This window comes from Mustela lutreola, chromosome 1 (assembly GCF_030435805.1).
Source record: "Mustela lutreola isolate mMusLut2 chromosome 1, mMusLut2.pri, whole genome shotgun sequence".
Lineage (NCBI taxonomy): Eukaryota > Metazoa > Chordata > Mammalia > Carnivora > Mustelidae > Mustela > Mustela lutreola.
This window is the reverse complement of record NC_081290.1, coordinates 82,701,420-82,720,757: the sequence shown is the minus strand read 5'-3', so window position 1 is coordinate 82,720,757 and position 19,338 is coordinate 82,701,420.

The window sequence follows — 19,338 nt, the reverse complement described above, 5'->3', positions numbered from 1 at the left end:
TTCTATTATCTTTCATTTACTTCTCTAATTCTGCCTCTGTCCCAGGCCTGTGACTGTATCAGCTCACATTGATCTCTGAATATCTACAAATTCCTTGCCTATACCATCCATTTTATTTTATGTTCTTTTTGACTGTTCTGTTCTTGAAACTCTCCTTTGGATCCCTAAATGTCTCCTTTTGCCTCTGTAGATGTTTCTTTTCTAAATCTTTTCTACCTTTCTTTTCTTCCTTATATTCATCTCTACCTTGCCCAGAGGTCATCTACTAGCATCTCTTGTTATCTATGTTCTTTTCTTCTCTCCTTACTCTTTTTTCTTGACATTTTATCTACTTATTGATTTACTTGTCTTCTCTATGGAGTGTGTACCTCTTCAGCCCTGACCTTTCTCTGGGAGATAATAGTACCAACCACCAAATATTTCCATTTCTTTTTCCACACACAGAATAGACTTGCATTTCCCTACTCTTTTGAACTCAGTGTGGCCAGTGCAATGTTGATTAGAAGTGGCCTGTGTCACTTACAAGTAAAAGCTTTAAGAATGCATAATTTCTCATACGCTCTTTCCTTTTAGTGCAGTGAAGGGATGTTTTAGTTATCTGGTGCTGCATAGCAAACCACCCCAAATCTCGATGACTTAAAACAGTAACCGTTTTTACTATTGCTCATGGTTTTGTGGATTGAATGGGCTCATGAGCATTTGTCTGATCTTGTTTGGGATCTCTTGTGGTTCCAGCCAGGTATTTTCTGGGGCTGGAGTACTGAGGAGCTTGCATGGGATGCTAGAATGGCCAAGCCTTTCTTCTTTACATTGTTATCCCAGGGCCTTCGCTTCACATGGCTTCTCCAGCAAAGTAGCCTGATTTCTTCATGGTGCTTCCGGAGTCTCAGGTCTTGTAAGACTTAGGCATAGAGATAAAACATTCTGTTGGTTAAAGCATTCACAGGGGCAGCTCCGTTTCAAAGGGTGGAGAAAACAAACTCCACCTCTTGATGGAGACTGGGGAGAAGAGTGACAAAGAATTTGTGGCCTTCTTTAATTTGTCACCCTAACAATGTTTCAGATGGGGGCTGCTTCTATCAGTGAGGGGCCTAGAGTCAGGAGAAAGTGGAAAAGAGCCCTCAGCTAACATACGCAGTAGTATAAATGAGAAATACATCTCTGCTTTTCTAAAACACTGAGATTTTCGTAGTTGTTTGCTAGCAAACAAACGTAATCTACACTAATACAAAAATTGGTACTGGAAGTAGGGTGCTGCTGCAGCAAAAACCCAATATATGTGACCTATCCATATACATATATGTTACAAATTAGTGGTTGGTCATTAGGCAGCATCCAGCTCTGACCTGCTTATGAATCTCTCAGCAAATTTAGCTCAGAAATTTGTGCTCAATAAATCTTTCTTAAATAAATTCTGTTCTATTTCTTCATTTTAGGGGAAAACACTTCTACATCATATGTTTCCTGAAGTATGGATTGGGTGCCACTATCATAACTCTAAATACTCTATTCCAGGCCGCTAGCAAGTTTCCTGATGTGTAAGTTTGGTATGTGCAGCCCACTTCTCCCTTTCCCCTTTCCCAGGCCTCCCACAGAATGTGTGTTTTCTGCTCTGCTACTTCAGAATATCATAAGTTTCACAGGGGTCTGCCTATGCCAGGGGATGTTTGGGGTGAGCTTAACAAGATAGGCCCTTTGGGGGAAGGGGAGCTTCAATTTTGGGAGCTAAGTTCATTGCTAGGGAGTGACAAAACCTTTTGTTTGAACTTTAATTCACAAGATCATGAAAGTTCATTGTGGGACAGTAATTTTAGATTTCATAGGAAGTTGGTACAGATTATTTTGGGCTATGACTTAGAAGAACATAATTTAATACCTAAACTTTTCATTTCTCCCTGGAAAATTGGTACTGGGGAGGGTCATAATCAAACTGAACACATCTTTTTTTATCTTAATTTTTAGAGAATATTTTGATGTTATTGTTTGACATTCTTTTAGAACTTCTGTTAATGTTGAAAAAGGTAAGGGGACATAATTTGAGATGGACTAGAATAGGTTATCAGTTATAGCCTTGGGCACAGAACAGCATTAGAGTTGATTTAGGGATATGCTATTGTGTCCTGTTCAGGGTGTTCTGGGAACAAAATCTACACTTTACCAGTGACCCCAGGAGACCTCAAAAGAGAGGTGAACATTGTATTTGGAGAAATGACCTTATGAAGGTGGGAGCAGCACTGCCCTGATGCTGACTTTTTATCCAAGGAGGATAACCATATCCCAAGTGGATTTCAGTGGGTAAGCTGAAGGGGTTAAGGCAATGGTCTCCATACAGTTTGCTGATATACCCCCTAAATATTAATTTTTAAGTTGACTTGTAAAATTTTTTTGTCCCAAGTTTAGTTGCAAAAGATGTAATTTCTGGTTAAAGTAAACACAAATATTTTAAAATAAAAAGTGTTGAAATACACTTAATGAAATTCCATAGAAATCAAATACTCACCATCATCCATTTTACAGAAATTTACATTATTTTTTTTCTCTTTGAGTTTGTAATTTTCATTTTACTTCCCCACAAAAATTTAAAAAATGTATTTTATGTCCAAATATATTTTATTGCTTACCTTATCATTCTTTTCTGCAATAAAAATTTGTTCATAATTTAAACAATTTTCTATTACCAAAAGCTTCTGTCAACAATTTCTTTTGGATTGAATTATAATTACAATTATTAGTAAGTAAGTGATCGTAACTACATTATAAATTATACATCATTACTAAAGAGAACTAAAATTTTATTGGAAATATGTCTCTCTGTGAAATGGTTGGAGGTCCCTCCTCCCCTACCGCCACCAACCATTAGTTCATGAGTGTAATTTTTGTTAGGAGACAGAATAGGAAATGACAGAAAAAAAAAGGTATTTTTTTTGGTATAAAACTATTAGGTATAGGGCTTACCAAAAATGATTAAATAATTATTATTTTTTTTTTGAAAATAATAAGCAAAATATTTTTATAAACATATATTTTTATCCCCAGGGGTACAGGTCTGTGAATCACCAGGTTTACACACTTCACAGCACTCACCAAATCACATACCCTCCCCAATGTCCATAATCCCACCCCCTTCTCCCAAACCCCCTCCCCCCGGCAACCCTCAGTTTGTTTCGTGAGATTAAGAGTCACTTATGGTTTGTCTCCCTCCCAATCCCATCTTGTTTCATTTATTCTTCTTCTACCCACTTAAGCCTCCATGTTGCATCACCACTTCCTCATATCAGGGAGATCATATGATAGTTGTCTTTCTCTGCTTGACTTATTTCGCTAAGCATGATACGCTCTAGTTCCATCCATGTTGTTGCAAATGGCAAGATTTCATTTCTTTTGATGGCTGCATAGTATTCCATTGTGTATATATACCACATCTTCTTGATCCATTCATCTGTTGATGGACATCTAGGTTCTTTCCATAGTTTGGCTATTGTGGACATTGCTCCTATAAACATTCGGGTGCATGTGTCCCTTTGGATCACTACATTTGTATCTTTAGGGTAAATACCCAATAGTGCAATTGCTGGGTCATAGGGCAGTTCTATTTTCAACATTTTGAGGAACCTCCATGCTGTTTTCCAGAGTGGCTGCACCAGCTTGCATTCCCACCAAAGGTGTAGGAGGGTTCCCCTTTCTCCGCATCCTCGCCAGCATCTGTCATTTCCTGATTTGTTGATTTTAGCCATTCTGACTGGTGTGAGGTGATATCTCATTGTGGTTTTGATTTGTATTTCCCTGATGCCGAGTGATATGGAGCACTTTTTCATGTGTCTGTTCGCCATCTGGATGTCTTCTTTGCAGAAATGTCTGTTCATGTCTTCTGCCCATTTCTTGATTGGATTATTTGTTCTTTGGGTGTTGAGTTTGCTAAGTTCTTTATAGATTCTGGACACTAGTCCTTTATCTGATATGTCGTTTGCAAATATCTTCTCCCATTCTGTCAGTTGTCTTTTGATTTTGTTAACTGTTTCCTTTGCTGTGCAAAAGCTTTTGATCTTGATGAAATCCCAGTAGTTCATTTTTTCCCTTGCTTCCCTTGCCTTTGGCGTTGTTCCTAGGAAGATGTTGCTGCGGCAGAGGTCGAAGAGGTTGCTGCCCGTGTTCTCCTCAAGGATTTTGATGGATTCCTTTCGTACATTGAGATCCTTCATCCATTTTGAGTCTATTTTTGTGTGTGGTGTAAGGAAATGGTCCAATTTCATTTTTCTGCATGTGGCTGTCCAATTTTCCCAGCACCATTTATTGAAAAGGCTGTCTTTTTTCCATTGGACATTCTTTCCTGCTTTGTCGAAGATTAGTTGACCATAGATTTGAGGGTCTATTTCTGGGCTCTCTATTCTGTTCCATTGATCTATGTGTCTGTTTTTGTGCCAGTACCATGCTGTCTTGATGATGACAGCTTTGTAATAGAGCTTGAAGTCCGGAATTGTGATGCCACCAACGTTGGCTTTCTTTTTCAATATCCCTTTGGCTATTCGAGGTCTTTTCTGGTTCCATATAAATTTTAGCATTATTTGTTCCATTTCTTTGAAAAAGATGGATGGTACTTTGATAGGAATTGCATTAAATGTGTAGATTGCTTTAGGTAGCATAGACATTTTCACAATATTTATTCTTCCAATCCAGGAGCATGGCACATTTTTCCATTTCTTTGTGTCTTCCTCAATTTCTTTCATGAGTACTTTATAGTTTTCTGAGTATAGATTCTGTGTCTCTTTGGTTAGGTTTATTCCTAGGTATCTTATGGTTTTGGATGCAATTGTAAATGGGATTGACTCCTTAATATCTCTTTCTTCTGTCTTGCTGTTGGTGTAGAGAAATGCAACTGATTTCTGTGCATTGATTTTATATCCTGACACTTTACTGAATTCCTGTATAAGTTCTAGCAGTTTTGGAGTGGAGTCTTTTGGGTTTTCCACATATAGTATCATATCATCTGCGAAGAGTGATAATTTGACTTCTTCTTTGCCGATTTGGATGCCTTTAATTTCCTTTTGTTGTCTGATTGCTGAGGCTAGGACCTCTAGTACGATGTTGAATAGCAGTGGTGATAATGGACATCCCTGCCGTGTTCCTGACCTTAGCGGAAAAGCTTTCAGTTTTTCTCCATTGAGAATGATATTTGCGGTGGGTTTTTCATAGATGGCTTTGATGATATTGAGGTATGCGCCCTCTATCCCTACACTTTGAAGAGTTTTGATCAGGAAGGGATGTTGTACTTTGTCAAATGCTTTTTCAGCATCTATTGAGAGTATCATATGGTTCTTGTTCTTTCTTTTATTGATGTGTTGTATCACATTGACTGATTTGCGGATGTTGAACCAACCTTGCAGCCCTGGAATAAATCCCACTTGGTCGTGGTGAATAATCTTTTTAATGTACTGTTGAATCCTATTGGCTAGTATTTTGTTGAGTATTTTCGCATCTGTGTTCATCAAGGATATCGGTCTATAGCTCTCTTTTTTGGTGGGATCCTTGTCTGGTTTTGGGATCAAGGTGATGCTGGCCTCATAAAATGAGTTTGGAAGTTTTCCTTCCATTTCTATTTTTTGGAACAGTTTCAGGAGAATAGGAATTAGTTCTTCTTTAAATGTTTGGTAGAATTCCCCCCGGGAAGCCGTCTGGCCCTGGGCTTTTGTTTGTTTGGAGATTTTTAATGACTGTTTCAATCTCCTTACTGGTTAAGGGTCTGTTGAGGCTTTCTATTTCTTCCTGGTTCAGTTGTGGTAGTTTATATGTTTCTAGGAATGCATCCATTTCTTCCAGATTGTCAAATTTATTGCCGTAGAGTTGCTCATAGTATGTTCTTATAATAGTTTGTATTTCTTTGGTGTTAGTTGTGATCTCTCCTCTTTCATTCATGATTTTATTTATTTGGGTCCTTTCTCTTCTTTTTGATAAGTCGGGCCAGGGGTTTATCAATTTTATTAATTCTTTCAAAGAACCAGCTCCTAGTTTCGTTGATTTGTTCTATTGTTTTTTTGGTTTCTATTTCATTGATTTCTGCTCTGATCTTTATGATTTCTCTTCTCCTGCTGGGCTTAGGGTTTCTTTCTTGTTCTTTCTCCAGCTCCTTTAGGTGTAGGGTTAGGTTGTGTACCTGAGACCTTTCTTGTTTCTTGAGAAAGGCTTGTACCGCTATATATTTTCCTCTCAGGACTGCCTTTGTTGTGTCCCACAGATTTTGAACCGTTGTATTTTCATTATCATTTGTTTCCATGATTTTTTTCAATTCTTCTTTAATTTCCCGGTTGACCCATTCATTCTTTAGAAGGATACTGTTTAGTCTCCATGTATTTGGGTTCTTTCCAAACTTCCTCTTGTGGTTGAGTTCTAGCTTTAGAGCATTGTGGTCTGAAAATATGCAGGGAATGATCCCAATCTTTTGATACCGGTTGAGTCCTGATTTAGGACCGAGGATGTGATCTATTCTGGAGAATGTTCCATGTGCATTAGAGAAGAATGTGTATTCTGTTGCTTTGGGATGAAATATTCTGAATATATCTGTGATGTCCATCTGGTCCAGTGTGTCGTTTAAGGCCTTTATTTCCTTGCTGATCTTTTGCTTGGATGACCTGTCCATTTCAGTGAGGGGAGTGTTAAAGTCCCCTACTATTATTGTATTATTGTTGATGTGTTTCTTTGATTTTGTTATTAATTGGTTTATATAGTTGGCTGCTCCCACATTGGGGGCATAGATATTTAAAATTGTTAAATCTTCTTGTTGGACAGACCCTTTGAGTATGATATAGTGTCCTTCCTCATCTCTTATTATAGTCTTTGGCTTAAAATCTAATTGATCTGATATAAGGATTGCCACTCCTGCTTTCTTCTGATGTCCATTAGCATGGTAAATTCTTTTCCACCCCCTCACTTTAAATCTGGAGGTGTCTTCGGGCTTAAAATGTGTTTCTTGGAGGCAACATATAGATGGGTTTTGTTTTTTTATCCATTCTGATACCCTGTGTCTTTTGACAGGGGCATTTAGCCCATTCACATTCAGGGTAACTATTGAGAGATATGAATTTTGTGCCATTGTATTGCCTGTAAGGTGACTGTTACTGTATAGGTCTCTGTTCCTTTCTGATCTACCACTTGTAGGCTCTCTCTTTGCTTAGAGGACCCCTTTCAAGATTTCCTGTAGAGCTGGTTTGGTATTTGCAAATTCTTTCAGTTGTTGTTTGTCCTGGAAGCTTTTAATCTCTCCTTCTATTTTCAATGATAGCCTAGCTGGATATAGTATTCTTGGCTGCATGTTTTTCTCGTTTAGTGCTCTGAAAATATCATGCCAGCTCTTTCTGGCCTGCCAGGTCTCTGTGGATAAGTCAGCTGCCAATCTAATATTTTTACCATTGTATGTTACAGACTTCTTTTCCCGGGCTGCTTTCAGGATTTTCTCTTTGTCATTGAGACTTGTAAATTTTACTATTAGGTGACGGGGTGTGGGCCTATTCTTATTGATTTTGAGGGGCATTCTCTGAACCTCCTGAATTTTGATGCTCGTTCCCTTTGCCATATTGGGGAAATTCTCCCCAATAATTCTCTCCAGTATACCTTCTGCTCCCCTCTCACTTTCTTCTTCTTCTGGAATCCCAATTATTCTAATGTTGTTTCGTCTTATGGTGTCACTTATCTCTCGAATTCTCCCCTCGTGGTCCAGTAGCTGTTTGTCCCTCTTTTGCTCAGCTTCTTTATTCTCTGTCATTTGGTCTTCTATATCACTAATTCTTTCTTCTGCCTCATTTATCCTAGCAGTGAGAGCCTCCATTTTTGATTGCACCTCATTAATAGCTTTTTTGATTTCACCTTGGTTAGATTTTAGTTCTTTTATTTCTCCAGAAAGGGCTTTTATATCTCTCGAGAGGGTTTCTCTAATATCTTCCATGCCTTTTTCGAGCCCGGCTAGAACCTTGAGAATTGTCATTCTGAACTCTAGATCTGACATATTACCGATGTCTGTATTGATTAGGTCCCTAGCCTTCGGTACTGCCTCTTGTTCTTTTTTTTGTGTTGAATTTTTACGTCTTGTCATTTTGTCCAGATAAGAGTAAATGAAGGGGCAAGTAAAATACTAAAAGGGTGGCAACAACCCCAGGAAAATATGCTTTAACCAAATTAGAAGAGATCCAAAATCGTGAGTGGGGAGAAAGGGGATAAAAAGAGGCTCAAAAAGGAAGAAAGAAAAAAGAAAAAAAAAAAAAGAAAAGAAAAGAATATTTTTAAAGAAAGAAAACACCTAAGAAAAATGTAAAAAAAAAATATATATATATATTAGATAAACTAGTAAAAAATCGTTAAAAAAGAAAAAGGTAACAGTTAAAAAAAAATTTTACCCGAAGGCGAGAAAAAAAAAAAAAAAAAGAAAAAGAAAAAATTAAATTAACTGCAAGACTAAAAAAAATCACAGGAAAAAAGCCATGAGTTCCGTGCTTGGCTTTCTTCTCCTCTGGAATTCTGCTGCTCTCCTTGGTATTGAAACCGCACTCCTTGGTAGGTGAACTTGGTCTTGGCTGGATTTCTTGTTGATCTTCTTGGGGAGGGGCCTGTTGTAGTGATTCTCAAGTGTCTTTGCCCCAGGCGGAATTACACCGCCCTTACCCGGGGCCGGGGTGAGTAATCCGCTCGGGTTTGCTTTCAGGAGCTTTTGTTCCCTGAGCGCTTTCCGTAGAGTTCCAGAGGACGGGAATACAAATGGCGGCCTCCTGGTCTCCGGCCCGGAGGAGCCGAGAGCCCAGGGCCCCACTCCTCAGTGCGCCCTCAGAGAACAGCGCCCAGTTACTCCCGTCTGCCTGACCTCCGGCCGCGCTCCGAGCTCACCGAGCCTGCGACCGGTTCAAGGTAACCCCGAGCTGCGAGCTTACTGTCGGCTCTGTCTCTGTAGTCGGCTTTCCCGTTCCAATACCCGCAAGCTCTGCGACACTCAGACACCCCCGATCCTTCTGTGACCCTGCGGGACCTGAGGCCACGCTGACCCCGCGTGGGTTTCGCCCCGGTTTAGCCTCTGGAGCGATGTCCCTCAGCGGAACAGACTTTTAAAAGTCCTGATTTTGTGCACGGTTGCTCCGCTGCTTGCCGGGAGCCGGCCCCTCCCCCCGGGGTCTATCTTCCCGTCGCTTTGGATTCACTTCTCCGCCGGTCCTACCTTTCAGAAAGTGGTTGTTTTTCTGTTTCCAGAATTGCTGTTCTTCTTCTCTTCGATCTGCCGATGGATTTTCAGGTGTTTGCAATCTTTAGATAAGCTATCTAGCTGATCTCCGGCTAGCTGAAGCAGTCTCAGCTTGCTACTTCTCCGCCATCTTGACTCCTCCCATAAATAATTATTTTTAAATGCATTATTTATAATAGAAAACTATCTAAATCTACATAAAAGATAGGGTTGGATAACTAGGTGAAAGGGTTAACAAGTGACAATGACATCGGTGGGATAATGATTTTAGATTACTATATTCAATAATTGTTAGGTGAAGACTAATGAAAATATTTTCTCAAGAAAATACAAAACATTGACTTATCTCTGATATATGTTTCTTTTACATGTAACATTGATCTGTTGATGGAAATTTGGAATTTTTAAACATCTTTTTCCTTGAAATCATCTGAAATATGTAACTGAGACATAGAATGAGCCTTTACATCAAATTCTTTCTCATTACTGAGCAGGTGTGTCGTGTAGTTGACTGGTATTTTACCAGAATGTTTTCCACAAATCATCCATACTTTAATTCGCAGATAGATATATGAAATCTTGCTGTGAGTTTGTTACCCAGTTGAAGTAGGGCTCAACCTCCTTCAGTATTTCTCTTGACTATCTCAACAGTTTTCTTTGGCATTATCGAGGAATGGAAGAGGAAATGGCAGTGGACAAAAATTATAACTCCTGCCATCCCACACTACAATGTAGATAAAACTTAGAACACCACAGGGGAGTCTGGGTGGCTTAGTTGGTTGAGTGTCTGACTCCTGGTTTCAGCTCCAATTATGATCTCAGGGTCATGAGATCAAGCCCTGCATCAGATTCAGTGTGGAGTCTATTTGGGATTCTCTGCCTTTCCCTATGCCCTGTGCATGCTCTTTGTCTCTCAAATAAATAAATAAGTAAAATCTTTAAAAAAAAAACAAACAAAAACTCAGAACACCCCAAAACAGACCAAAATACCCAATTCTAGCACCATACTTCTCTCTTAACAGAATATGTATAAGATAAGGAAAATCAGGAAATCTTCCTATAGGTTTATCCTGCCTCAATTAAATTAAATATTGACATAGATATTAGAAGTCAATATAATGTTTTATCTTTTATCTTTTATTTAAATCTTTAAAAAGTTTTAAAAAATCTTTTGTGTGGTGACTCAGAGGCTTTTTGTGCATGGAAACATTTGCCATGGTAAGATCTGGGATGAGTGAGAGGATGCTTGTTTTTTATAAGTGGGAAAAGAATGGTTTTTAAAGGGAGTTGGAAAAACAGAATTATTTTGACATTTCAACCTCAGTCACATTTTAGGCAGCTCAGTTTTAAGAAAGAGTAGGTAAAAGTTGGATAAATGGAATTGATTTCCTAAAAATTATCTGTGTTGTCCTTGGAAGTACTTGTAGAATCCTATGGTAGACTGACTCCAGTTTGGAGACTACTAAGGTTAAGACAATAAAATTATGTGAGCAATGTGGTATAGTTGCAGGGGTTTCTATTAATGCTCTTAGCCTCTTGGGTATCTTGGTGTCTTCCCCATTGGTAAGATGCTGGATGTTGAGAAACTAGATGAGAAAGCTCAGCTCCTTGCCAGCCTCACTCTTGTGAGGTTGCCATCAGGAATCAGGCCTTCTGCTCTGTTTCTTTATATTGCAGATTTTACAGGAGCAAGTCTTTGAAATGGGTGGTGTGGAGAGTTTCTATTGTCCTACTCTGCTAGTCTGTGGCTCAGTGATATGTATGCCTGGGTCCCAGAGTTCAGTGTTGGGAGGCCCATTGATGCTGCTTGTTCCCAGCATCAGCTTTATCAATAAGAGTGATAGTTCTCAGTTGTTTACTCTTTTGTCTGTTTTTCTGTCGGCTCACAACTTGGTAGGAAGAGGGGTATGGTTTATTGTGTCCCCTAAGTACTTTCCATCCTTAACAGTGTTCTATTAACACAATAAATATGTACTGTGAATTTTTTAAGTTCTTTTAGCTGTGAAGTTATAGTCAATCCTGCTTGCTATTTTTCTAATAACACTTTGCATGTATCTTATAGATTTGTGCATAGTAATAAGTGTAGCATAACATTTTAAAGTGTTATTTTGTGAGAGACTATCACCAGGCAATATGTAAAACATCAGAGGAGTTAAGTTCAGGAGAAAAAGAATCGCTCTGTAGCCTTGAACAGTTCTTTAAGACATACTATCTCCTGAGTTTCACAGAAGGTGAATGAATACATTAAGGGGTTGACTAAGGAAATCAGGCTTGCCATTCTGTTTCTTCTCCTGTAATTTACCTGGCTTCCTAAGCCTTTGTTTTAACATTCATAAAACAGTGATACAAAGTATGGCCATGATATAAGAAAACAAGATCATAAGGAAAATAAGGAAGTGATAACTAATAGAAGCTCTGAGCATAAAGATCTATAATATTTCAAGGAAATTATACTTTATAAAGGGATACAAGCCTATGTTCTCTAAGCATTTGGGTCTCTAGAAAATGAGCTGTGTTCTAGATTGCAAAAAAAAAAAAAAAAAAATCAGAAGCTGAAAAGCTTTAGTTTAACACAAAATAAACTTCTTGAACTCTCTACAATAAATTGATATGGGTAATTCAAATATTGTCATACACTAGCAGAAATTTTTGTTGTGGTTATTGAAAGGAAGTTTTCCAGCAGAATGCTGATTTTTAAGAGCAAACAGGTTCAGGAATTTCTTTTTAAAGATTACGTATTTATTTTTTGAGAGAGAGAGAGAATGCCAGCACACAAGCATGAGTGGAAGGGAGGGGCAGAGGGAGAAGCAGACTCCTCTGAGCAGAGAGCCTGATGCAGGACTCGATCCCAGGATCCTGGGATCATGACCTGGGCTGAAGGCAGACATTTAACCAGCTGAGCCACCCAGGAGCCCTGGGTGCAGGAATTTCTGACAGGAGCCAAAAGATCACAATTTTGATTCTTTTTTTCCTCTTCCCTCAAACATCTAATTTAAATTCAAATCCTATTGACTCAGTCTCCAAAATATTATCCAAAACCTGATCAATCACTTCTCTCATCAGGTCTACTGCTACTATCCTAGGACAAGCTATTAGTCCAAGCTGGACTTGGACTGTGACAAAAGCCTCTTTTTGTCCACTCTTGCCTTCTTAGAGTTCATTCTTTCTCATTCTCCATTTAACAAATATAAATCAGATTCTATTACTTCCCTACTTAACTTCACAATGTCTTTCTTTTGCATTAGAATAAAACTCAAACTCCTTATCATGGCCTATATTATCTATTCTATACCTACCCTCTGGTTGCTTTCATATCATATTTTTTGCTCATTATGCTCCAGCCATACTGATTTTCTATCTTGTTTGAATATTCCAAGCTCATTCCCATCTTAGAGATTTTGCATTTATTCTTCCATAGGACTAGAATCCTCTGCCCCTAGATTTTCTAATGCCCGGCTAAGAATAGTCTCATCACTTAAGACTCTCCTCAAATGAGACTAAGAATAGTCTCATCACTTAAGACTCTCCTCAAGTTCACCCCTCAGAGAAGCCTTAACCTGATCATATATCTAAGGAGTGTTCACTCCTTTTCCCTCAACTTTAATCATTTCTAATCCTGCTTAATTTTCCTTACAGCATTTAGCACTACCTAAAATCATCTTATTTTTACATGTTTATTATCTTTCCCTCTGCTAATCCCCAGTAGAATGCGATTCTATGATGTAGAGCTTGTCTATCCTATTTCCTGCAATATTGTCATAGCTTAGAATGAAGGTTGCCATTTGGTGGGAGTTACTAAATTTGCTGCATGAATGAATGAATCAAGGTCCAGATGTAAGCAGGAAAGTCCTTCCAAAAGGCCTTTGCTGTAGTAATTTGCCATAGTTTAGACTTATGGCCCTTCATTTTGAATGCTCAGACATCTGCTTTTGTCAGCACCTGGAGGTTTTTTTCCTAAGGATACAGGATTGACATATAAAATCCTGATGCCAATTTGTTAGTTTTCAGTGAGCAATATGACTGTCATATGGATCCAGTCTTGCACTGGTATAACCTGTTGAGGATTCTCTGCCTATGGGCTAACACATATAAAACAGGAAATTAAAGCAGAAACTTTTTGGGAAAACATGGAATATAAGAAAGGGGATTAGATGGTTTATATAGTTAAAGATATCCATTTATTTGTTTATTTTTATTTTTTATTTATAGATATCTGTGTTTTGTGTTCTGTGCTAGGTACCAAAGAATGAGGTACCAAATATTATTCCTAATAATACCAAGTATTCTTAATGGATTTCCAGTCTAGTTGGCAAGGTGCGCAATAAATGGACGGTTATGAATAAATGTCAAAACTACTCTTTTTAGGTTAGTTCCAGGGTGATATGGGAGTACTTAGAAGGGAAACTGAGCCTTGGGAGACTGAGGTGAGTTTCCCAGGAAGTGGAGTGTTTTAGCTGAGCTCTGAGGAGTTAGCCAGGCAGAACAAGAATGGCATGGGGGATGGGCATTGCTGGCAGAAGCTGCAGCCTAAGCAAAGGTCTTAGAACCTGGAGAAAGCAGAGCTTTCTAAAAATTCCCAAGTAGTTTACTGTCGCTGGAGTAGAGTTTGAGGTTGAAGTAGGGTGGAGTGAGAAAGCTGGTGATAAGACCCATGGACTTAGGTTTGGACTTTATCCTGAAAAGGAATAAAAGGGAGCCACATTAAAGTTTGTGTTTTGGTGAAGAGGTGGAATTCATCTCTCACATTGCTGGGGTACAGCCAATACTTTGCATTTCTTTTTTCTACATAATTTTCCACGTACATCTAGATAAAGTCCACACTCCTTTTCCTTGCACAGATGACCCTTCCTCTGGTCACCATCAGCCCAATACCTGCTGCTTTCCATTGTCCATTCTGTGCTCCAGCCTGCCAAACTTCTGTTTCCAGATTTACTCTCCAATCTTTAATTGTGCTTTTGTAGCCTCCATTGCTGCTAGTCCCCTCACACACCCCACTTCCAAAAAGTTAACTGGATTATTCTTCTAAACTGCAAAAGCAATACATGTTCTTTGCAACAAGCCAAACAAGACTGAAATGTGCAAAGAAAAAATTAAAATGTTCTTTCCTCTCACCACCAAACACATAACACTATACAGTGTGCTTAAAATATTTTTATGCTCTAAAAGCTCAACTATATTTAATATATGCTCTAAAATATTTTTAAAGATTTATTTATTAATTTTAGAGTGAGAGAGTGCGTGCAAGTGAGCACGCTCACACAGATGTGTGTGAGCGGAGTCCGGTGGCAGAGGGAGAGAATCCTTAAGCTGACTTCCTGCTGAGTGCAGAGGCAGATGTGGGACTCTGTCTCCTGACCCATGTAGTCATGACCTGAACCAAAACCAAGAGTTTGATGCTCAACCAACTGAGTCACTCAGGTGCCCAGTGCTATAAAGTATTTTTTTTATATAAAGTATTTTTAATTAAAATAGACCTATGCTATCAAATGTGTACAGTTCTGGCCCCCACCCCACAGAAAGTATGGACATCATTCCAGTATGTGCTAGATGCCAGGTCCTATGCTTTATCTCATTTACTCCACAACTACCATATGAGATAGGAACTAGTATCTTTGGTGGGTAGATGAGGAACCGAGATGTGATTATTTTGTCCTCAGTTGCACAGCTTCTGATTGTGGGAGCAGCAATTTGAACTTGGGCAATGTGGCTCTTGAGTCCATAGGGCTAGCCACTACCTTTACTAACTCCCAAATAATGCTATTTATATTCTTTTTAATAACTATACAGTGTTTATATGGATATTCAGAATTTATTCAGTCATCCCCTACTGGTGAATGTTGAAGGATTTGATTTGAGATTAGAAGGCTCATTTATTCATTCATTCATTTTGAAACAAAATCCAAATAAAACATATCATCAGGATAACTGTGAATACCTTTAAATCATGACTTTTTAATTATATAAATGTTTTAAATAAGCAGCCTTTCATTGTTGTGTACATTGTTAAGACTTTAAATTTTGACAAGTTGAGCTACCTGTAAAATATAGCTTAGCTAATCATTTATATTTTCATCCAAAAATGCGTATCACTGTACCCCTGTTACCAAAGTGAATATGCTGGTTATTTGCTAGCTTACTTTGTTTTGGAAACAAATGTGTCCAATCTTACTCGATAATTATGTAACACATTTCAACACTTTAAAAAACGATGACTGGCACTAGTATTCAGCATGGCAATTTATTCAGAGATTGTTCCTTATGTGGATTTTTTCTCCTGATTGTACCTTCAGCTTACATCTTGGTTTGTCATTATCTCATATAACACAAAGTACTCCCTTAATGACAGTTGATAAGTAAGTTATTACTATTGTTTTAAATATATTTATTTTTCTTACATTTTGAATGTTCTTTGCCTATAGAGAGCAACCTAGTTTATGAAGGTTTCATTTTCATTTAGCTTTATGTGTGTGTTCAAATAAGAGAATTTAATCTTATTGTTTTTATAAATGGCTGTCATCAATTCTGAGTTATTTTCTTGTTGATTAAAGAATAACCCAGATAGATATGCTAAAGGGCATAGCCATGGTTTTCTTTGATATTTTAGAAAATATTGTCTGTCAACTAATACTGCAACTTGGCTGATATTTTCCTTCCCATCGCAGACAATAAGTTTGAAATGGCACAAATAAAAAATATACATTATTATCATCAATTTGTTCTAAAACTTTGAACATCCTCGCCATGAATGACATTGTGTGCTACATTTTTTTAAACCTATAGACTACCATGGAAAAACAACTATGAGAAGGTTTTGTTGTCTAGATTTATTTTAATATTGAACATTTTTACGTTATCTGAGCTTATGCACCAAAAATGCAAGTCAGGCTGGAATTCTGGCAGCAAGACACTAATATCCTACTCAGAATTTAAGAGGGTGCCAAATAACTCCATAATCAAGGTATATTTTAGTGCAATATTTTTAAAATAAAAATTAAGTCAAAAATGTCAAAAATTTAAGTAAAGATCAAAGGACATCTACATTCTAGCATGTTGGGAGACTGTTTTCTGACTACAGGGTGAAAAAATAAGTGGGAAAAGAGTCTTGCTGTTTAAAGACAAAAGGCGTCTAAACTTAATACCCCCAGCTCATAGGATCATTAAATAAGCATTATTTTAGTCAACACGGTAACTTTAATGAATTGAAACCATTATCTCCTGTCATCTATATTTATTGTATATAACTTAAGTGTCATTATCTTACCTATGAATTTGTTTCAAGTGTTATACCACTTGGAAAGCTAAATGGAAGTTTACAAAGAAACCCAGTTGACCCATGAGCAGCGCAGGTTAGAAATGCATGGGCCCACTTATACATGAATTTTGGGGCATAGTTATTTTGTTATACACAGCCGTTTGCACTATGATTCAAGGATTATGTATGTAGCCTTTTTTTTTTTTTTTAAGGATTTTATTTATTTGACAGAGAGAGACACAGAAAGAGAGGGAACACAAGCAGGGGGAGTGGGAGAGGGAGAAGCAAGATTCCCACTGAGCAGGGAGCTTGATGGAGGGCTTGATGATCCCAGGATTCTGGGATCATGACCTGAGCCGAAGGCAGGCGCCTAATGACTGAGTTACCCAGGTGCTCCTGTATGTGTAGCATTCTTATACCCCCCGCCCAAGAAATGTGGGATAGTGTCTGTTTCCCTGTACCCTTCCTATTCCTGATGTACTGATATTTTTAGTTTAGTTTTGTTTTTGTTTTTCTTCACTGTGTTTTATAAAAACAGTGTTCCTTTATTTTGGTATGTTTCCAGACTGCAGGTGAGGTAGAGAATTTTTCTGTATGTTTTTGAGATATTTGCATTACCTGTTCCATGATCTGTCTATTCATTTCCTCTCCCGTGCATTTTTTGTTATGGTTGGGTTGCTTGTCCTTGATCATTTTTTTGGTGGAGGGATATTCATGGTAGTGGTAATATTAACCCTTTTTCTAAAGTGTGTTGAAATAGGTTCTCCTCTTTTATGTTCACTAGTCTTTATTTTTTCTAATGCATCCTTTACCTTATAGAAATGTTTAATTTTTTATGTAGTTAAATCTGTTGGTGTTTCCCCTTCATGGCTTTTGGACTTCCTGAAATTGATGGTTTTAGGCATCTCTTCATCAAAGGTCAAAAGTCTTTGGAGAGTGCTTAATGGGCTTTGATAACTTTTGTTTCAGATTCTTTTATTTGTGTTGCTACCTCTCTATCTTCTGAGGGATCTGTTCTTTTTAAAGATTTGTTATTACATTCAAGCAAACCCTTTCTGGCCTTGGAGTCATTTGTCAGTTATAAAAGCATGTTTGCATATTTTTGCTTTGATTCACTGTGTGCTGATTCTCTGTTTCTCTCATTGTTTTAAGAAGAAATCACCATGTGGTCTTCTATTTTATGCTTTAACATTTTGGGCCATATTCAGCCTCATGAATTCTTAAGCTTCTTAGAGTCAGTGTAGAGGGAAGGTATGCCCTTGGTATAAGACCTGTGGATAGTGAAGATGAATTGGTAATGGGGAGGTCATGGGCTTGAGAGTAAGTTTGACTCTGTCTTTGCTGATAGCTGTATAATCCCCAGAGGTTGTTATAAGCCTCAGAGCCCTTTTCCATAAAATGGAAGTGATAATAATACTGCTTGGAGGCTATTTTTTGACAGTGCTAAAAAGGCCTCTAATAGTTAATTTAGATGTTTCATTCTTTCTTGTCATATTTCAAGAATATTTCAGTGGGGTCGGGTCTTCACAAATTACTTTCGTACCCCTTTTGGCAAAACAGACTCTTTCATTTGCTGTCAGCCCATAAAAGAAAGATTAAATTTCTTGGCCTTAAAGACTGGAATCCTTTACAGAGCATCTGGAATGAACTGCCTATATTTCATTATTGAAAAGAAAAACTTTTAAACTTAGTGGAAATTAAATTTGAGACCATTTTACCTAAACCATGGCTTAGGTAGAGCATGTGCAGGTAGGGGGTGGACACTAGGGAGAAGATTTTGGCCTGCATTTTGATGGATTTCAAAATGTGCACAAAATTTGTTCCAAGCCTTCATTAATGGGTTCATAGAAAATAAAGTTATAGGGCGCCTGGGTGGCTCAGTTGGTTAAGCGACTGCCTTCAGCTCAGGCCATGATCCTGGAACCCAGGATGGAGTCCCCACATTAGGCTCCCTGCTTGACACAGAGTCTGCTTCTCCTGCCGACCTCTTTTTCTCTCTCTCTCAAATAATAGATAAATAAAATCTCAAAAAAAAAAAAAAAAAAAGAAAGAAAGAAAGAAAGAAAGAAAAGAAAGGAAAAAAAAGAAAAAAAGAAAGAAAAGTTATAGGGATGCTTGGGTGGCTCACCAAATTTATAGGGATGCTTGGGTAGTTAAGCGTCTGATTCTTGATTTTTGCTAAGGTCATGATCTCTGGGTTGTGAGATCAAGCCGTGAGTCGGGCATGGAACCTGCTTAAGATTCTCTCTCTCCCTCTGCTCCTCTCTGTTCCTAAAAGAGAAAAGAAAGTTACAAGGGACCTAGAGTCATCACCCATGCCTGTCCCCTGCCCTCACACTGGATGGTAGCTCATTTTAGAGGATTTGGGGCTAAGTACAGGGGCTGAGAAGCAAAATAAGCAGAAGTGGGTTTCAGGAGAACTTAATGCTTGACCCAATGTAGTGTTCTGCTTTTTACTTTGCTCCCACATCCACATTTGAGGCAATATAGACCTGCTTTAAAGTCTGGATCCAACAGACAAGGGAAAAGAGGACTGACTAAACAAGCTCCTAGCTTTAAGTCTCACTGCCCTTCAAGTTGAAGCCTGGAAGGGTTCCGACTAATGCAGGAAGTTGAAACAACTAACTTATTTGAATACTATGTTAAGACACTGTGGGAGGGGGGGCACCTGGGTGGCTCAGTGGGTTAAAGCCTCTGCCTTCGGCTCAGGTCATGAGCCCAGGGTTCTAGGATCGAGTCCCGCATTGGACTCTGCTCAGCAGGGAGCCTGCTTCCTCCTCTCTCTCTCTGCCTGCCTCTCTGCCTACTTGTGGTCTCTGTCTGTCAAATAAAATAAATAAAATCTTTGAAAAAAAACAAAACACTGTGGGAT